This window comes from Macaca fascicularis, chromosome 8, assembly GCF_037993035.2.
Source record: "Macaca fascicularis isolate 582-1 chromosome 8, T2T-MFA8v1.1".
NCBI lineage: Eukaryota > Metazoa > Chordata > Mammalia > Primates > Cercopithecidae > Macaca > Macaca fascicularis.
In genome coordinates, this window is record NC_088382.1 from 84,150,939 (window position 1) to 84,166,087 (window position 15,149).

At 38.7% G+C, this 15,149-nt stretch overlaps 1 protein-coding gene across 1 annotated transcript in view; it reads left to right on the forward strand.

Annotated features, from left to right (window-relative positions):
• The window catches only part of GDAP1 (ganglioside induced differentiation associated protein 1), a 163,713-nt gene that overhangs the window by 13,340 nt on the left and 135,224 nt on the right, over positions 1-15,149 (forward strand). The gene's annotated exons all lie outside the window — the stretch shown is intronic.

The window sequence follows — 15,149 nt, forward strand, 5'->3', positions numbered from 1 at the left end:
TCCATCCATCATCCATCCATCTACACACCCATCCCTCTGTCTGGTCACCATCCACCCATCCACCCATCCATCCACCCACCCATCCATTCTTCAATAGATATTGCTTAGATGCTTCTCTAAGAAAGTGACATTTAAGCCAAGCTCTGGAGGATGAGTAGAAGACAGCCAGAAAAGTAAGTAGATCAGCTGGAGAAGAGAAAATAATTATGAAAAGAGTGTGGCACAATGAGTGTGGCACATTGAAGGGACTGAGAAGGCTCATTAAGCAAAGGAGAGGATCTTGGTGAGAGATGATGGTGGGGAGGAAGGCAGAGACCAGGGCCTGTTTGTGATCTTACTCTAAGAGTTCAGTAAGAAGCAGTGACTATTTAATTACCCTCCCATAGTTGAGGTGGGGCAGAGAAAGCAAAAGAGGCAGAAGTATAATATTAGAAAATATGAAAGGTTGTTAAATTTTAGCCCCTCTCTATTGGTTCTGATACATATCCTGAAGCAAGATGTGACCCCTCTGCTATTGAACAGTGTTTATTTTTAAGCTTGAGAAATCCAGGAATAACTTTTGAAAGAAAACAAAAATGTGTCCAGACCTTTCTCCCGTGGTGGATTAAATTTTATTATTTTATTTAAACTTACAATCATTGTATATGTGTACTTCAGTACATAAAATATAAGCTATACCTCTGTATGCTTATAGTTTATTTAGAACATAAAGCTAACATAATTGAAAACAAATAATATCAAAGTTAACAACCTGAATTTAATGTGACAGATGATGTTTTTCATTTTAAAATGTTACGGTACTACCCGTGGAGCCACACTCCTAATTTCAGCCCATGCGTCTTGCTAGATGCTGTTCAGGACTCTGCTTTGCGATCTAGTAGGAAGCCGTTCTTTGTACAGTGTACCATTTGGCTATTGCTCGGTGGAGATGCATCAATTATGTATTAGGTCTGCTTTTCTTCTCATTAGTCAGAATCAATTAGAGTAGAAGGACTTAGTGCCAAAGTCAGCCTAAACATAAACATAAAATCAGCTTCTGAAATCAAGTAACAGCCCATGGAGATGAAAAATCTGGAGGGAATCAACAGACCCCTTAGGATACATGGGTGAACTCCCATGGGTATGTGGACTTCTGCTTGGAATCCTAAGAGTGGATTATTCCTAAAGGAAAAACAAAAAGGAAACGATTTCTTCTCACATAGATCCATAGGGACAGGATAAATTATACCTTTTAACAGCCTAAAAAGGGATCGTTAGACCCCAGCGTTTGGTATGGTCAAGATCGGGTGATCATTAAGATCTGAGACTAAGGAGAGACCAACTTGGGTGAGATCACACATCCCCGTGATTCCTGCTTATGGTATCTAGGACAGACAGGATTAGAAAAAGGCGACTGAGAGGTCTTTGCCTCCTTGGCCATGTGGCTGAAAAAGGCTTAGAGAACTAGGCTCCAAAGTCAAGTCCACAAACTGATCCACTGGGGTGTGGGAAGAAAATATAAGAGCCCTGGAAAACCTGAGCCCTGTTCTCAGGCACATAAAGAACAGCTCGCAAGGAAGTTTGAGTAAAGGCCCTCTAAAACTGAGAGCTCCAAAACACTTTGTGTAACTTGCCAAATGCAAACAGCAGCCAATAAGAGAAATGTACATTTCATGACACAGCAGAAAGTGGTGTAGCCTCCATTTGTAAGCTGATCAGGTTAATATATTTGAAATATCAGCTTAAGCTAGTTTCACTGTTTTCACAAGTCTTCTCATCATTCAACAATGTTGATTACTTCAGGAGCAGAGGAGGTCAAATTACAAAGGGTGTAAACTTGAAACTTTCAACTTGCAGATGGATTTTAACTTTGGAAGAAATGATATACAAGAGATCAAGGCTAATATTTGTAAGATTCAGGTTTTGTTGAAAGGAGGAAAAAATGATTATGGGGTTCCCAACAGTTATCAATTGGAGAATTGAATACAGGATTTTAACTGTGACACATAGATGCGAGAGGATGTAGGACATGACATCAGAGCATTTTGGAGAGGTCTTCAAGAGGGAGTGGGGATAGAAGTTTCCAGATTTGATTATCTGAGGGCACAAGTGTCTCAAATGAGACTTCCTCCCAGATGTCTTAGGAGAAGGTATGGCAGCAGCCTCATCAAATATTCAGAACCAACTCAGGACAGCCACTGTAGAGGGGTTGGTTTTGGGTATTTAGGCAGAGCCTGAGATAGTCCTGTAGTGGACCTTGTAGTGCTGCACAGACACTCTTCTGGGATCCAGCATTCAATCGCTCTGTTGATGTGAGTGTTGGTAGCTGATGCCTGTGACTAACTCCTTCTCCCAGAATTGCCCTTAGCCAAAGAGTGCCTCCTAGTGAGAGGTCATGTGAACTCGCTGGGGGCAGCCTACATGGAATAACTGATAGACTGTCGGAGTGATAAAGGTCTGGCTTCCTTGCTTCAATTGGAACAACTCACAAAGGCTGTCCCAGCTCCAGTTCCCTGTACAGTCAGCTTTTTTGCAAGTGTGTGGCAGTTCTAACTTCTCTCTGCTCAACCCGGCTCCCGTCACTTCTATAGATGTTGTATGGAGAACTCTTGCCAATAAACCTTCTGTAAGCAAATCTCAAAGTCTGTTTCCTATGAAGCTGTAGCTACAACAAGCCTCTGTAGGTCCTCTGGGTCATGAGTTGAAGTTTGGAAGAAACTGGAGATGAGTTCTCCTGGCGTAACCTGGGTAAGAGTTGCAAGCTGGTGGGCTGCTGGTGGGTTGCTGTGGTATAGTGAGAGGTGAGGCTTTGGGTGTGCATCACAAAGGGACAGCCTGGATGGAAGACATGGCTGTATTTCACAGGATCAGTTAGAGCCAAGATTGAGTCAGCCTTAGGGAGGAGGAGTGGCCACCCACACGCTGACTGTGCTGGGAGGCTTGACCATGAGTGACCTCAGATATGAATCTTTCAGCAGATGCAGCAAGGCCAGAGGTCAAGTGCCAAAGATCCTGTTGGAAAAGACACTTCAGGGGAGGCCAGTGAGTACCAGAGGATGTTTCTTAAACCAGATGCCCTTCCCTTGAGGCAAGCCACCTGAAAACTAGATCCTTTCTCCACCCTTCCTCCCACCACCAGAGGGACAGAGAAGGGTGACTGAATATTTACCTCCAAAAGGATTATATTATACTAGAGGTAGCTAAGTTTCCCTGAAAGGGACAAAATGAAGTGTTTTTCCACGCTTCATTTTTGTGACATTTAAGCCAAGCTCTGGAGGATGAGTAGGAGACAGCCAGAAAAGCTACTTTTTTCTACAGACAGCTAATTTTTTCTACAAAAAAGTAGAAATGGGTCTTTAGAATTACTAATTTTGGTCCTAGAGAAATAAGATGGCTTCATTTGTACACATCTGTGATGTAATTGTGCAGAAATATGCAACTGAAAAGAGAGAAGAAAGTAAAAAACACAGTGCAGATAAGCCATATATGTGATATATATATTTATTTATTGTAAGATTATATATTTACATACTATTTATATATATTATATATATATAAAATCACTTTCTTGGCACTAAGAACCACGTCCTCTTCGAAGGCTTTTATTTAAATAATTCTGTAGTTTATGGACTTCTCAGGTGAAAATTAGCCAAGCTTTCAGCTGATAGTGCACTTTAAATAATACCCTGAATGTTCAAAAGGTATTTCCCCGGCAGACAGCCAGAAACATCAGAATCTGGAGCACAACTCCTGTGTATTGTCATTTTAAGACTGAACGGACAGGTTGAACATGAACTACAGTGGATCCAAAGGAAACTTGTTAAAGGGAGGTTAAATGCCCCTGCACTAAAATGCAAACAAGGCTCTTGTTCTCAGCCTTTTAATTTTTCTAACTGCTTTTACAGAGATTTCTCTCATTTAATTCTCACAACAAGCCTGGAAGGTGGCTACGCTCATGACCTTAATTTTACAGAGGAAATGGAGTCTTCAAGCACTTCCACACCTGGGTTGTGGCCAAGCAGGGCTCTACACCCACAGCCCATGCTCATCACCTCTGCAACCTGCTGCCTCCGCTATACTGTTCTGCTTCTGTGTACATTTCAAGCCAAATTTGCAGAAGAGCACAAGGAATCTGAACAGTCATTTTAGCAAAGTTAAAAATGTCACATGCGTATGATGAACTAGGTGCATACAAACACGGAGGGATTATAAGCTATGGTAGAAGATTTTACCAATTGGTAATGAGTATGGATTAGTGGTTAAGTCAAAGTCACTCTCATTTGTTGTTTTTCTTTCTTTCTTTCCTTTTTACAACCTCGAAAGGCAGGAAGAATCCCTCTCAGTTGGTGCGTCATGTAATGCATGTTGTAATTAGTTATTTATGTATCTAAGTCCTTCATTTAGAAAACCTGTATATAGTTACTTCCCAGGAGCCGTCACCTGTGCCTTGTATCATTTTATCCTCAATTGGAGTTTTGGTGGCTTGTCATTTAGTTTATTTCATGTCACAAAAGAGGAGTGTCTTAGGAAGAGTGGAGAGACTGAGCTCACGCTCGGGCAAGTAGAAAATCTTGGACACTCCCAACACTCAACATTGTGTTGGTGAAAAAGCCAACATTTGCCAAATTTCTAAGCTGTACTTATCAGTTAAGTTGTTTTTTTCACCCCCCTCCCGCCCCCCCACCCCACCCTTATCCATCTTTTCTTTGCTTAACAAAGTTACCACCAATAGCTGTTTATGGTACTAGTGGGATGCTAACAGTACACGTTTAAAATGTAGGTCAACAGATTTTGAAGCTTTTGATGACATACAGCAGATAGATTTGGAAATGCCTAAGAACTTCTCATTTTAACTTTCCTCCTGATAGAATCTATTTGTATCACTGGTTTTAGTCTTGTAGACTTGGAGGGAGTGGTGAAAGATGAACAGGCAGGGCTCAGCCACAAGGGGAGAAAAACGTCATCCACCCCCCAGAATAGCAACAGCAATAAATATGGTCATGTCGCTCTTCTGCTGAGGCTAAAACGACAGACAGGATCACATTTACGGCACCCAGCAGGCCCACTGGCCACAAGGGGTGGCTCAGGGCTTTGGAAGGAATGTGTACAAAAGTTGGTGCTGATTTCAGAGCTGTGACTTAGCACAGAAAGAAACAGGGCATAGGGTCTAGACCCCAACTCAGAGCTAGAAGGGACTTGGCACCCTCTTGGCCACAGGGGAGGACATTCTAAATCAGCTTTCAGGACAGCTGGCTCAGGGCTCTTGAGAGCAGAGCTGAGAACTTCTCTGCATGTCTGCCTGATAACTTGTTGTTGTCTGCAGCTGCCACAGCCATCAAGGCACAGGCGTTATCAGGAAGGTAAAAAAGAGGGCTCTCATTGGTCATCAGTTATTTAAAGAGGGTCCATCAGATTTCAGTGACTTCTTTGCACAGAATTAGCACCTTTCTCTGGGAAGTCTAACAGGAAGGAACATCTCCCTTACCTCAAAACTCATCAAGGCTTCCCTTCCAGACCAAGCCGCTGGGTTCTAGCCATTTCAGGCTCTAGATGCCTCATCTTCATCTCTCTATTTTCATATACATTCCAATTTCGTATACTATATGGCCATATCTCTGGGGAGTTGTGGTTTTACCATCGTCTTTTGCCACTTGAAACTGGCAGGATGGGGCTTATGCATTTTCATAACTTGCATACAGCAGGAGTCTCTTAGGCCGAATCGTTTTCAAGCTAACATATGTAGCTGGTTCTTCCCATGTGCTTTGGAAACCAAAGCATCACCTGGATTTGACCAGTTTCCCTTTTTCTGTTAAACTTCCTTGCTCTAAAATGATGCAATTTCATAAAGCCAAGCTTTTCCTGTCTGCCATATTTGCGGTTCACTGACTTCTCCAACCTGTCCCCACAGGGAGTCCCTGGAAGCAGATTCACTTTGGCCACACCACCCCTTTCTCTCATAGAGCTTTAGTAACCACAGACTCAACTCCGTGCTTTCATTTGTTTCAGTTACATACTGAGGATTTAAATTGATCTTTTCTCTGTGGATTGCAATATTACTTTTGTTTGAAAAATATAGTACTTAAAAAATGAAAGCCAATGTTTTACACTTTGGTGTCTCTGTAAAATTCAGCACTATATTCTATGATCACTGATATCTTATGCTTCTTTAGGATCTTATTAAGACAAACAAGATAAAATGAAGTATGTTTTTATAGTACTGTAATCACTCTCATGTTTGTGCTCTCACTGTCCTTGGTAATGGGTGGTTAAGAAAAAAAAAAATCATGCCAGTGTGTTGAAGCTGGTGCCAAAGGAGCATAAATGATTATTGCTGCTCAGGGTCTGCTGCTGCCCAGAACTTTAACTTGCCCTATTTATACCATCAAAAAGCAAAATCTTACTTAGAGAAACCTTTGCAACATTAGCATTTTCTTTCTTTAAAGCTTATGTCTCTGAGTTTTTATGCCGTGTTTCTCATGTAGCCAGAGACTGTGCAGACATAAATTAACTTTTCTATATATTATTTAGTGACAAAAAGAACACAACAGCAAGGACGTTTGAAAAATAAATACCAATGTATTCTTAAATACTCTTAATTTGAATGGCAAAGCTATGTTCCAAATGATCTTAAATCTCTGGAAAGATTCCTTTAAATATGAAAAGAGAATGATAAAATAAGATGTCCAGGAAGACTACTTGAATCATTTATTGGGAAATAGCAAGAAAAAGGCACTCTCCACTGAGAGGATAGTTAAAATGTACACAAACATGTTTCAAATTAATAAGAAAGCACTTAACTTTAGGAAATATATAAAAGCTGCAGTTTCAAACCTAAGCATTAAGTATCCTCTTCGCAATGTGTGTTTCTAAGATTGTGTCTAACATATCCTACAGGCTTTTATAGTTGCATTTGTAAATATACCTCTTAATTATTCTTAATAAGACAAATGTTTGTGATATTATTAGTTTTATTCAAATATTAGATGACAGTGGGAAGTGCCTCGTTTTTTTCTCCTAGATTTTTCTTACCTTCATATTATAAGTGATTTTTGCAGAATATTAATATAACCATTGAAATGTTCTTTTAATGATTTTCGGCAGGCGTAGCATGAAGTCAAGAAATGAATCTGTGGAAAATGAGTAATATCTAAGGATTTTTATTATTTATTATTTCCTTCTTTATAAACTGTAATTTCCAGCTAGTAGTGATTATTTCACATGTAGTTTTGAAGTGTAAGTACCTAAAATTCATTGTAAACCATTAGAGAGAATTGCCAAAAATGAAGTTACAAAGTGCAGTCAATCTAGCAGGATACACTGGAGAACATATTATTAGCTGACATTTACCCAGAGTATTAAAAAAACCAGTTATTTTTACCATTCTGTCATTATTATCTATTATACTTCTTATGTGCCATGTGCTAAAATTGTGTTAAATAGTTAACATGTTAAAAATTACAATGAATCCTCAAAATATCCCAATAATGGTGGTATAATTGCTTTACCTGGATTGTAGATGAGGAAGCCGTGCCCATGATCACATAGCTGGTGAGCAGTGAAGCCAGGATTTGAATCTAGTTCTGGCTTTAGAATTTGAGCTCTTAACAACTCCATATTCTGGAGTGAAGGGTAATGCTATGTTACAGTGGAGAAATTGCATTTAAAAAGAAGGCAGTTCCCACTGTCATCTAATATTTGAATAAAACTTCCTCTTGCACTGGGAAGATTCCATGACCCAACCAATGTGTCCAAAAGCCAAGAAACTGAACTGAAGTCAGGCTGTGTTGCCAGTAGGTAAAGAGAGGGCTCTAGAGTTGGTCCTGCATACAAGCTGAGGCAAGTGGTAGGCCACACCGAGGCTGTGGGACACGGTTAGAGCGTACAGTGAGTTTGCAGCTAGAAGAATTGGGTTTTAGTTACAGCTCTACTGGTTATTAGTGAGGTAGTGAACTTCACACCTCAGTGCTAATGTCTTATTTCTACTGGAAGGGTTGTTGGAAAAATCAAATAAGTACTGTTTACAAAGGCACTTTGTAAGCTTTTAGAAGGAAATTAGATATTATTAGAGCATATATAATAATAATTATATTATTATTAAAAGTCGGTTTACTTTTAGCAGGATATTCTTTCTACCCTATTTCTCCCAGTTTTTTTCTATGAACTCAAAACAATCTTGGGCAAAAATTTCCTAAGGTAGAACAATTAGTGACTTAAGGAATAGGTGATATTTATATGTAGGACTAGTGAAATCAAACTGATGACTGTGGTTGTGCCTTATATAGTAAGGCCAGATCATGTAGTGGTAAGAACACAATCTCTGGACCAGACTGATGGGTTTAATTCCTCATTTTGACATGAACAGTGTGAGTTCAGGAAAATTTTTGCTCCTCGGTATCCTCATCAGTAAAACAGGGATGATATTTCTCCCTGCTTTGAGGGATTTGCAACTGTTAAGTACAATATACATATAAAGCCCTTAAGACATTTCCTGGCACACAGAAAACACTCCAAGAAGTATTAGCAACCAAGTGGTGCAAATGCATCTTTGGTCTATATTCGTGTACTTATTCTGAATATGTACACCATTCATCACAGAAGAGTTGGATGAAAGAGCATAGATAGATAATGTTAAATCTTTTTCACAAGAAAAGTGAATTTCCACTTAAAGTGAATTTCCTACTAAAAGAATTTAGTGCATCATTAACATTATTAGCCATTCTTTGGGAAACTAGAATATTAAACTATTATAAGTCCATAGTAACCTCATAGCAAAGGTGTCCTGACTTAATGAGTTGCACTTGTTATTAAACATGATTATTTGTTCTGGGATGCAGTGAAAGACCAGAGAAAACATTTTAGAGTTTCAAAATCAAGTCTGGGCTGTTCTAAGGTTGTTGAGGCTTTTGCTTAGAAGCCCTCAGAGGGTAATCTGTGTTTTTGAGGGGAAGGTGGTGGAATCTTAGCACCTTGAACCTGGAGACTCTTTAACTGGTAGCTTGACACCATGAGATTTTACAGACCATTTTGTGGAGGTTGTTTCAAGTTATTTAACCTTTTCTTTTAGACTCTCACTATTCTGCTCTGAAAATTTTACAGATGAGGGAAAACTAGGGATTGAGAATTGGGACAGTTCATCAGTGATACACTAAATTGATAGTTTGTAAATTTTATCTGCATGAGAAAACCCTGGAGGGCTTGTTAAAACAGATTTCTAGGCTCCACCCCCAGAGTTTCTGATTCAGTAGAATATGCATTTCTAAGAAGTTAGGTAGTGTTGCACTGCTTGTCAGGGACCCATACTTTGTGAGCCACTGCAATAAATCAAATACAGTACTGGAGTCAGGTTGATTGGAACTCTAGTAAACTAGCCAGAACCATCACAATTCTTTATCAAATCCATATACTTGATGAACCATCTTTTATCTCATTTAATTAGATAATATTTAGAATTTTATAGACACTTGAAATATCAGCTAACATGAATTGTTCACATTCAAGATAAAAATTCTCAAGAAAAAAATTTTAAAATAAGCACTCCCCTTTTTTTGGGGGGGGGGTGGCCACAGTGCTTCTTGGTCCCCAATGCATTGTTCCCAGCGTATTGATCACAGAGCCCCTTTGACACAGCATACCTTTGTCATGGCACTGAACTTTTATCACTGAGCACCTGTGCACAGTGTGCTGTGGTTCTAGTATGTCTTGGCCACAGACAGTATGCTTGCTTTCTTAAGCCTGTGTCTATGTGGGTGAACACCCCTCCCCCACCCTTTATTCTTATGTGTATCCCAATTAAAAATCTTGTGTAATTCACATGGATCTGATTACTGGCATAGGTCAAGGCTGAGCAGACAAAGTAGTTTCTGGGTGTTTATTAATAGTATTAACATTGCTACTGTCAGGAGAAAGTGAAGACAATTCTATTTTTTTCTACAGGTATAAAAGATCATTTTTTAATGGCTGAACGCGGTGGCTCGCGCCTGGCTGGGAGACTGAGGTGGGTGGATCACGAGGTCAGGAGTTCAAGACTAGCCTGGCCAACATGGTAAACCCCGTCTCTACTAAAAATACAAAAATTAGCCGGGCCGAGTGGGACGTGCCTGTAATCCCAGCTACTCAGGAAGCTGAGGCAGGAGAATTGCTTGAACCCAGGAGGCGCAGTTTGCAGTGAGCCAAGATCACACCATTGCACTCCAGATCTGAGCGACAGAGCAAGACTCCATCTCAGAAGAAAAAAGAAAAAAATCTTTTTTAATTTTGGAAAATTTGGTTTTGAAATAGCTTAATTAGATAAATATATTCTCTGGAGAATATCACCATTTCTGTTTTCTAACTTGTCAAGAAGGAAAAATAGCAGGCGATTGGTTATTCTTAAAAACAGAGAGACCTCTTGTGGCCATTCATAAAAGTACCTGAAAAAACCAGAAATCCAGAGTATTCTAATTTATCAGTTTTCTCTAGCTTAGTTGTCATTCTTCTTCTTCTTCTTTTTTAAATATAGGAATTACCTAATACCTGTCAAAATATATATGATAAGTCAGTAATAGGATTTTTACATAACAGTGACTTACATAAATGTATACCACCTCAGCCGTAACAGTGCTATAGGATAAAGTAAAACTTTATTGAAGCATAAAGCAAAAACATACAAGAAATTGCACAAAACATAAAAGTGTCTAGCTTGAGGAATTTTCCTAAACTGGGTATTTCTGTGTAGCCAGCATATCTGGTAGATTTTTTATCATAATTTTATAGGTAAGATGACTCAGGCTCAGAAGTTATGTGATTCATTGTTTTATAACATCAATCAAATTCATGTGAACTTCATTCACTCAGAAATAGGCAAAATGAAGAAAGAACTTGAAATAAATGTTAACATAAAAGTCAGTTTACAGAGCCATGATCTATAATTTAGATTTATAAATATGAAAATTTATCAAATGAAGTTACTTTTACATGTATAATTTCTAGAGCAGTAGACTATTAGGTCACAATTTATTATTATTGTATTTGTTATTTTTTGTTGGTAGTGGTTACCTGCTATTTTTCTCCATTAATTAATAAGCAGTTTGGGTTCATCTTTTATGTACCAAGCACTTTCTGGGTTCCTGGTGACACTAAAATGAATAATATTGGATCTTTGCCCTTCAGTGGCTCAGAGTCTGATGCACCAGAAAGACATATGGACAGTAGTTTAATAATACAGCAGTTTGACAAGGACTCTAATGGAACAGTATCCATCTGCATGGACTCATTTTCAATAAGCTGGCTGTATTTTTCTCCAAAGTCCACCTCAGGCTGGTTAAAACTTGCAAGTCCACAACTTTCTCTCTTTGGTTTAAGGCTAGCATAGTGTAGTAGAAGCTAATACTTGACTAGTAATGAGAAAATGTGTGTCTGAGATGTAGTTCTGTCACTTACTGGCTCCACAATTTTGGACTAGTCTTTCACTTACTGAACCTCATTTCTTCAGCTATAACTGTAGTGGAAGCTCTTCTAACTTAGGGATGGTAGCTACCTCACAGGCTATCATGAAGATCAAATGAGATTGTAAGAAAACTGTTTACGATCTTTAGATGCAGACGTTCTACTTTATACCTTTTGTTTATAAAGTATTAATATTGAACATCAGTGCAGTCATCAGTTCATTCAGTGTTTACTAGTTCATGATTTTGCTGCTGGGAAGATGTGCTAGAGGAAGTGCTCAGTGTTTGATAGTGGGCAGATTGACCTGTGCATATCCATGTTCTTCCTAAGGATAGTGAAGAGAATGAAAAGATAATAAGCATAGTGGATGTCTCGGAAATGGAGAAGGAAGCAAAAGCTGATTAGGGAAAGGAAAAGGTACCGAAAACAAATTAGTATGCAAATTTACTCATTCACAAATTTACCCAGTTCTCTTTCTCCTCATCAAAACACTTTATTAAATACTAAATAAGATAGATACATTCAATGGTATACTAGTAAATATTTAACAACCAACTTTCTGGGAAAAAGTTAAACATGATAGCATTTACTGATTTCTGTAAAAAGTTCTACCATGGCCAATTTCAAGTCACTAACATGACATCACTGAACAGAGAGGAAGAGATATACAAGTAGCACATCCTTATATACTATTTCCTTTGTATGGATATGATAGACACAAACTCAGGAGTATAGATAATAATACACATAATTAGGAAATGATGAGTTTTAAGTATTTGTTAGCTTTATTTTAAAAATTAATTAATTAATTATTTATTTATTTTTGAGAAGGAGTCCCACTCTGTTACCCGGGCTGGAGTGCAGTGGAGTGATCTCAGCTCACTGCAAGCTCCACCTCCTGGGTTCACACCATTCTCCTGCCTCAGCCTCCCAAGTAGCTGGGAGTACAGGCACCCACCACCACGCCCGGCTAATTTTTTGTATTTTTAGTAGAGACGGGGTTTCACCATGTTAGCCAGGGTGGTCTCGATCTCCTGACCTCGTGATCCGCCTGCCTTGGCCTCCCAAAGTGCTGGGATTACAGGCGTGAGCCACCGCGCCTGGCAAAAATAATTCATTTAAATGCAACTCAGTTTGATTTAATTTTGACAAATAGCTGAGTTGAACATCCACTTTGCAAATTCCGGAAATTTAACAATCAGCTATCATGAGCCAGTGGGGACACTACCCTGGATATATGGGTAATTGCATTAGTATGGTACTAGTTATGGTAAAGATTATCACCGCCTCTGGGAAGCTTATCTGTGTTAGGTGCCTTTCTCTATATTCCTACTATAACTTTCTAGATTTCACAGCAAGTACCACCCCATGTTGGGATCTCATTTCTCTGCCTTCACACTTGATTTCCTTAAGGCTAGTGACTGTGACTGACTTTGAACTCTGTATCTTCTCTATCTAGCACTTAGGGCTCAACAAGTGTATATTGAAAACAAATTTACCTGGACCTGGCTCCTGTCCTCAAGGAGCCCACAATAATTATATCTATGATCTACAAAAACTCATAGATACAGAATACACAGTGTAGTAGAAGCTCTGAATAAACATGTGAATGGATAATAAGGTTTTTATATTTTTATTGGGATGGAAAAAAATGATTATAGATCATTGGAAGTAGATGTAGCAGTTCTTCTATTGTGATAAAACAAACACACACACACCTTTTTCCTTATGTCATCTATTTAATGATACTATTTTAGTGTTGACACCTTTAACAGTTAAAGGCAACACACGTTCATTATAGAACAATTAGACCATGCAGAAGCATAAAGAAATAAAAGCCACCTATATTTTACAAGGTTGATGTATTAGTGAGGATAGGTTAAGAGAGTACCATCCAGAAAGCACCAAATAACGGTGCCTTGCACAAGATCCTTTGTTCCCTTTTCAAGTAAAAGTTTGGAGGTTTGCAGACTAAAGTTGGTGTGGGTTCTGCTCCTCATTGTCTTCAGAAGGTCAATTTTCCCCAAGCTCATGGCCCAGCTGTTCCTAGGGCATGGCTCCATTCTTCATGGTCCAGATCAGAATCCATCCTCTCTGAAGCAGCATGGAGGGTGGGATGAACAAGAGGCACAGGGCTGATTGTCTCTTTAAGAAAGATTCCCAGAACTTGCCCTGTGGCACATCCATGACCTTCCCCTTGTTAGAAGATAGTCAGAAGACCATGTTTTGCTGCAGTAGAGCCTGGGAAATACAGTCTTTATTCTCAGCAGTCATGTACTCAGCTAAAATTTCTATTACCATGGAAGAAGGGGAAAATAGGTAGGATCAACTGTCAGAATTTGTCACAATTATTTCCTTAAATTGCAAATAGAGGAATTGCTAGGTTAGAAGTTATGCCCATTTTCAAGATTCTTGAAGCATATTGATACATTTGCCTGCAGAAGTTCTGTGCATGTTTACACTCCCAATGAGATCTATGATTACTTTGTACTAAACCCCAAGTAATCAAGCCATTCAGTGTTTCTTCTATGGCTTTGCTGTGGGCAGGATGTGATGGAGAAAGTGTTCAGTGTTTGAGGGACCAGGGCTTTATTGTCAGGACTTTTTCAGCTGCAGGTGACAAATGGCTTATCATTAGTATTGGAATTTATTCAAATATTTAGAATGATTTAGTACTAACGTTGGTGCAAAAGTAAGTGCAGTGTTTGCTACTGAAAGTAATGGAATAGAAAACTAGGAATCTGAAGGTGGATAATTAAAAAATGAAGTTCTGAAGAGGAATGGGAGAGGGGGATTATATGGGTAGTTTTAAAAATTTTGAGACCAAAAGAGAGAGGATGAAATGTAATATGATGTCCTCCTAATGACAGTGAAGGGGCTTTTACACATATATTTTTATCAATGGCTACATTCCAGGCAATACCCTAGGTGCTTTATGTACATCCTTTCTTGAATTCCCACAGCCATCTGAGTAGGCATATAATTTTTATGTATCCATTTTTTACACACAATGATGTCAAAGCTGAAGAAAGCTCAAGTTAGAGTAGAGCTAGAATTTAAACCCCACTCTGATTTCAATGTTTTCCTCTTTCCCCTTTTACTCTTAAGTGTGAACTGATAAAAACAATTTTGGCAAGGAGTTCACTTTTTCCATAGCACTTGAATTAACTGAAGGATATAAAAAGACATTATCAAATCTTTAAAAATTATGAAAGAATTACAGAGAGTAACAAATGAAGTACTGTAAAGGCAAGGAAGAACCTCATGAGATTTGTCTTTTTCAGGGGCCTTTCTCTGACCTCGGTTGACTGCCTGCCCCTCCTTTCTCATTGTTCTCTGCATTCACCGTAAGACAGTTCTCATCTTTATTGTGATTGTCTATTTCCTTGGTTGTCCGTACTGCCAGATTATATCTTGAGTGTTAGATATTAGATCTTACATATCTTTATATTACCAGGAGCCAGCACAATGTCTGGAACATTGTAGGTGCTCAAAAAATATTTGCCAAATACATTGTACAGGCATTTATTCCATGGTTATATTTATACATATTACTGTAAGAGATTTTTTAATTCAACTTACTATATGATGCCAAATTTTCAGAGACATACAATAACTAGACTAATATAAAATTATGATTCTATGGTTATAAACAGAATGTTTATAAGGCAACTGAACCTGTGACTAAGACTGAGTGCCTACAACGTGACAGGGTGTTCTGAGTGTTTAACATTTTATTATTAATT